The sequence below is a fragment of the Salvelinus namaycush genome, chromosome 3, assembly GCF_016432855.1.
Source record: "Salvelinus namaycush isolate Seneca chromosome 3, SaNama_1.0, whole genome shotgun sequence".
Classification (NCBI taxonomy): Eukaryota; Metazoa; Chordata; class Actinopteri; order Salmoniformes; family Salmonidae; genus Salvelinus; species Salvelinus namaycush.
The window spans coordinates 75,294,827-75,300,913 of record NC_052309.1 but is presented as its reverse complement, the minus strand read 5'-3'; positions in this window follow the sequence as shown (position 1 = coordinate 75,300,913).

Sequence of the window (6,087 nt, the reverse complement as noted above, 5' to 3'; positions counted from 1 at the left end):
TGAGCGAGGAAGAGGTAGGAAGAGAGAGAGCGACACAGCCCCAGCCCCACCCTACTGCTTCCTGTTCTGCTCTCTAGCCTAGAGAGAGAGCGAGAGACTAACAGTAACACTACAGAAACACACACACAGAGGAGAGTGGTGTGGTTTTGTAAGCAAGTGAGCAATGCCACTTTGCTTCCTGCTGTTGGCTGCTCTTAGCATAGCGACAGGCTGCTGTGATAGACACTGATCACATCAAACATACTGCCAGATGCTGTGTGTGTTTCAAGTTTCAAATTTCATTAGTCGGGATACACCTGGTATACACTGTCCAAAGAAATTGTTACTTGCAGGTTCCTTCTGGACAATAGAAAAACAACAATAAGAAATAATAAAAGATAAGAATAGGAATATAAAGTAAATGGCTCAGTAGAATAGAATAAACATTTTAGTATAAGTATAATACAGGATGGTACAATTTAGTGTCCAATATTCATACATGTTTTGGGGAAGGGGGGATTCAGGGACAAGTGTTTAAATTGTGCAGTATGGCAATCATAACAAGAGTCTGGTAGCAGCAGTTGTGAAGTGTGTGTAGAATTAATGTATATATGTGTGTGTGTGTGTGTGTGTGTGTGTGTGTGTGTGTGTGTGTGTGTGTGTGTGAGTCAGTGCATGTGTGCTTAGGTGCGAAGAATCAGAGCAGGTCCAGTTCAAGTGTTCAACAGTCTGATGGCTTGTAGATAGAAACGGTCTCTGAGCCTTTTGGTATCAGATCTCATGCTCCGGTACGTCTGCCTCACGGTAAGGGAGTGAACAGCTCATGACTGGGGTGTGTGGGATCCTTGATGATGCTGCGGGCCTTCCTCAGGCACCGTTTCGAGTAGATGTCCTGGATGGGTGGGAGCACGGTGATGTACAGTGCATTCGGGAAGTATTCAGACCCCTTGACTTTTTACACATTTTGTTATGGTACAGCCTTATTCTAATTTTTCTTATTTTCTTATTTTTCCCTCATCAATCTACACACAATACCCCATAATGACAAAACAACAACGGGTTTTTAGATTTTTTTGATACCTTATTTACATAAGTATTCAGACCCTTTGCTATGAGACTCGAAATTGAGCTCAGGTGCATCCTGTTTCCATTGATCATCCTTGAGATGTTTCTACAACTTGATGAGGTCGAAGGAGTTGTCCGTAGAACTCCAAGACAGAATTGTGTCAAAGCACAGATCTGGGAAAGGGTACCAAAACATTTCTGCAGGATTGAGATCCCCAAGAACACAGTGGCCTCCATCATTATTAAATGGAAGAAGTTTGGAATCAACAAGATTCTTCCTAGAGCTGGCAGCCCAGCTAAACTGAGCAATTGGGGGAGAAGGGCCTTGGTAAGGGAGGTGTTTCACTGTGGAGATGGGAGAACCTTCCAGAAGGACAACCATCTCTGCAGCCCTCCACCAATCAGGCCTTTATCGTAGAGTGGCCAGACGGAAGCCACTCCTCAGTAAGAGGCACGACAGCCCACTTGGATATTGCCAAAAAGCACCTAAAGGACTCTGACCATGTTAAACAAGATTCTCTGGTCTGATGAAACCAAGATTGAACACTTTGGCCTGAATGCCAAGCAACACGTCTGGAGGAAACCTGACACCATCCCTATGGTGAAGCATGGTGGTGGCAGCATCATGCTGTGGGGATGTTTTTCAGCGGCAGGGACTGGGAGACTAGTCGAGTGAAAGATGAACAGAGCAAAGTACACAGAGATCCTTGATGAAAACCTGCTTTAGAGCGCTCAGGACCTCAGACTGGGGCGAAGGTTCACCTTCCAACAGGACAACGAACCCAGGCACACAGCCAAGACAACGCAGGAGTGGCTTCGAGTCTCTGACTGTCCTTGAGTGGACCAGCCAGAGCCCGGACTTGAACCCGATCGAACATCTCTGGAGAGAACTGAAAATAGCTGTGCAGCGACGCTCCCCATCCAACCTGACAGAGCTTGAGAGAATCTGCAGAGAAGAATGGGAGAAACTCCCCAAATACAGGTGTGCCAAGCTTGTAGCGCCATACCCAAGAAGACTCGAGGCTGTAGTAGCTGCCAAAGGTGCTTCAACAAAGTACTGAGTAAAAGGTCTGAATACTTATGTAAATGTAATATTTCTGTTTTTTATTTGTAATAAATTTGCAAACATTTCTAAAAACCTGCTTTTGTTTTGTCATTATTTGGTATTGTGTGTAGATTGATGAGGGGGAAAAACTATTTAATACATTTTAGAATAAGGCTGTAACATAACAACATGTGTAAAAAGCCAAGGGGTCTGAATACTTTCCGAATGCACTGTACTGGGCCATCTTCACCACCCGCTGAAGGGCCTTGCAGTCATTGGACGGAGCTAATCCCGTAACAGGCCGTGATGCAACCGGTGTGTGTGTGTTCATTTGGGGGAGAGGTGAGAGGCACAGAAGGATGTAGAGAGCACAGCTGAGTGAAAACGTTCAAAGGCCAAGATATCACAACCAGGAAACCACAAAAAGCTTTCAAATCAGTCACAGAAAAAGCAGTCATACATAGTTAATTACACCTGCTAATAAAAGCTAAGGGAATCAATAGCTATTCTTGTCTTTTGTCCAAACAGGGAAACACTGACGCACAGCAGTCGTTGTATGTATCATGTTACGACAGAAGCATGTTGTTCATGAATAGCATCAGGCCACATGGAGAAGAACACCCATGGAGAGAAACAGAGGCACAGCTGCTTCACAGAACAGGGAACAGGAAGTGGAAATGAACTATGTCACAGGCTTTGTATCATGAGAGTGAGAGGGAGGGAGGATTAGGGATGCAAAATGGGAACTTACAATAAATTCCCTGGTTTTCACGAAATCCCAGTTAGAGGATTCTGGAATCAGGAGGGAATAAGCAGGAAATTCAGAATCTTCCAAACAGGATTTCTGGAAAACCAGGGAATTTATTGAAAGTTCCCGGATTTGTGCAACCCTATGGAGTAAGGCTGGGAGATATGGGCTAAAAATCATATCTCCATTTTCCCCCAAATGCTTATATAATTGTGTTTTATGATTATTGCACATTTTATAAAACACAGACTAGATAGCTAATATAACAGTATTTGGCTAAAATTCTGATAGCGGTACGTGGTAATGACAAACTGAGCATGTATTTTCCAGAATCAATGTTAGAAGTGTCTGCTCTGTGCGCAATTTGAGTAGTTGAGACATAAAAATTGTATCGTTAAAGGTTAACTTATCCCCTACTACAATAAAATAATGTCTCAATGTGTCCATATGACCAATTCTGTTGGACTAAACCTCAAATGCAAATAGCGAGTTGAAACCGCTTGTCAGAGGAAGAAGTGATCTCTCAACGTTGTTGGTGTGAGTGGCAGGGGGAGGGGCTTGGTGTGTGTAAACAGAGAGGAAGAGGCGACGCGAGAGGTTTCACTCTCGGCAAAATCTGTCCAAAATAAGCCCAATGCGTGTAAATGGGAAGGTGCACACAGCACAGAAGGCGCGAAGGAGACAAGATCAAAAACACAACATGAGAACAAGCGGACTTAAACACTCATAAAAACTAAAAATACAAAAAAACGAAATTCTTGAGATACAGGCATTTCGAATATCGTGCAAAAACATACATTTGAATGAATACAATACATTGTATATATCGCCCGGCCCTACTAGAGAGGCTGAATAACCATAACAAACAGGGCAAGTTTATAGACAAAGAGCAGTGAGAGGAGGGACCCAGCAGAACAGCCGCAGCGTCCATGTTGCCTCCAGCCTCTTCCTGTCAGTGACTGATTCAGTGAGGTTGTGTCAGTCTGAAGCCCTGACTCAGAGGCTACCCTAGGTCACGCTCAGAATGGCTCACAGCCATGTCAGACCAGGCACACACTGTCAAAACACTTTCTCTTTCATAAACACACAGATGTACACACACATACAGGTAGGTAGGCACACACACACACACACACACACACACACACACACACACACACACACACACACACACATACACATACACATACACATACACATACATACAGGACAGCCTACTCAGTAACAGGGCAAATGCTGCCCATCACCACAGAGGAAATGAAAGTGTCCCATATAATTACTTCCTATAGAGAGGTCATGTATGTATGTATCTATGTATGTATGTATGTATGTATGTACGTACGTACGTATGTGACATGTAACACACAAGACAGCCATAGAGAGAAAGAAACAAGAAAATGGGAGTCACCCTCATCCCTCTCCCTCTTCTCTCTCACCCTCTTCCTCTCTCCCATCATCCCTCAGTCAGTCTATCTGCCATGCTGTGGCTGGGCCCCAGTGTGAGTAGCTCCTCTCAGCTCGATGTAGCCATTGACTGAAAGCCATCCCTTTGATGAAGTTAATGGCCTGACTGCCGGTTTGCCTCGCCTGCCTCTATAAATAAACATAAAGCCCATCTCACTGACTTTAAGGGAAGCACTGTTGTCTATCTGCGCCACTTCCCTCCCAACTCCCTCCCTCACACCTGTGATGCTTGGTGATGCATAAGCAAATATCAATAATGACAATGACAGGGAAATGAGAAAGCATAGTGCTGCTGCTTAATTGATAGGCTATGAGGCACTAATGTATAAGTCATTATCATTTAATAGCAATGTCCTTTCCAGCTCAGTCATGTGTGCTCTGATGGGATATTTTGGGGGAAGAGAAATGAGGGATGGGGGAACTGCTGGGGGATTGGCAGTTCCAGGAACAAGCTGGAGGATGACGATGACATGTTTTGGAGTTGGGGTCATGGATGAAACCAGAAGCAATGTGAAGCCACTGTGTGGGAGTGGATGTTCAGACAGGTGATAGACAGTGACCTGTAGATGACCCATCAAGGTCTTCCTAGAGAAAGCTGTCAAAAGCACAGAGAGGTGTGCCACAAGGGGCAGGTGTGCTGATAGCTCCTGAAGGAGAGAGAATGAACATGGTGTTGTGCTATAAGTGTCAGAGGATGAGAAACAGTGACCTCTGGGGTCAGCAGAGAACATTGGCAATCATGAGCATCACTTCCCACAAGTTCCTAAAAAACAAAGCGGTAGAGATAGTGAGAAAGTAAAGGTGAGGAGAGAAAGAGTGTTTAAAACAGGACAGAACTCTCTCAATATCACTATTATCCATCAATTTCATGGCCTAGTGACTACACTTTGTCGTGTAATCACAAGTGATTTTGTTGTCAAAGTTATATCAGTGAGGTATTATGTCTAATAGTGTGTTCTCCCTTTGCACTGTCATCTAGAGACCCAGACAGTGACAGAATGAGAGAGAGAGAGAGAGAGAGAGAGAGAGAGAGAGAGAGAGAGAGAGAGAGAGAGAGAGAGAGAGAGAGAGAGAGAGAGAGAGAGAGAGAGAGAGAGAGAGAGAGAGAGAGGTTCCAGGGAAACAGGAGAGATATGTGAGCTTGTCTGAATTCTCCTCACATCCTCTCATCTCCACACAGCCCCATTCAGCAGGCAGCAGTGGCTGGGATTTGGGTTAAGAGGGCCTGGTGGGGAGCAACAGTGAATTCCAATTACCACTCACTCCCCTCCTCCCTCCTCCCCTTGATGTGCTGCTTAACCACTGTTCACAGAGGACAAACACATCACATTGAGAGAGCTACCACTCAGATAATTAATATACACACCAACTGAAGAGTTATGAATAAAACAGCATGGAAGTCCATGTCAGTGGAAACGTAGAGAGTAGTGAGGCTGAGAGTGGAGAATCAATGCTCCTAATTGTGACAACACGCTCCCAGGGGCAGAGGTGGAGTACAGTGTACAAAACAGTTAGAGAGGTGTCATTACTGTAGTGTACAGAAAGGCTATGCTAGTGCACTGTATTTATGAAAGGGTGTGGCCCAGTGGCCTCCTAATCCTACAATACCATATACCAGTGGAAAGTTGCCCTAAGAAATTGTCCAAGACTCCAGCCACCCTAGTCATAGACTGTTCTCTCTGCTACCGCACGGCAAGTGGTACCGGAGCGCCAAGTCCAGGTCCAAGAGGCTTCTACACAGCTTCAACCCCCAAGCCATAAGACTCCTGAACATCTAATCAAATGG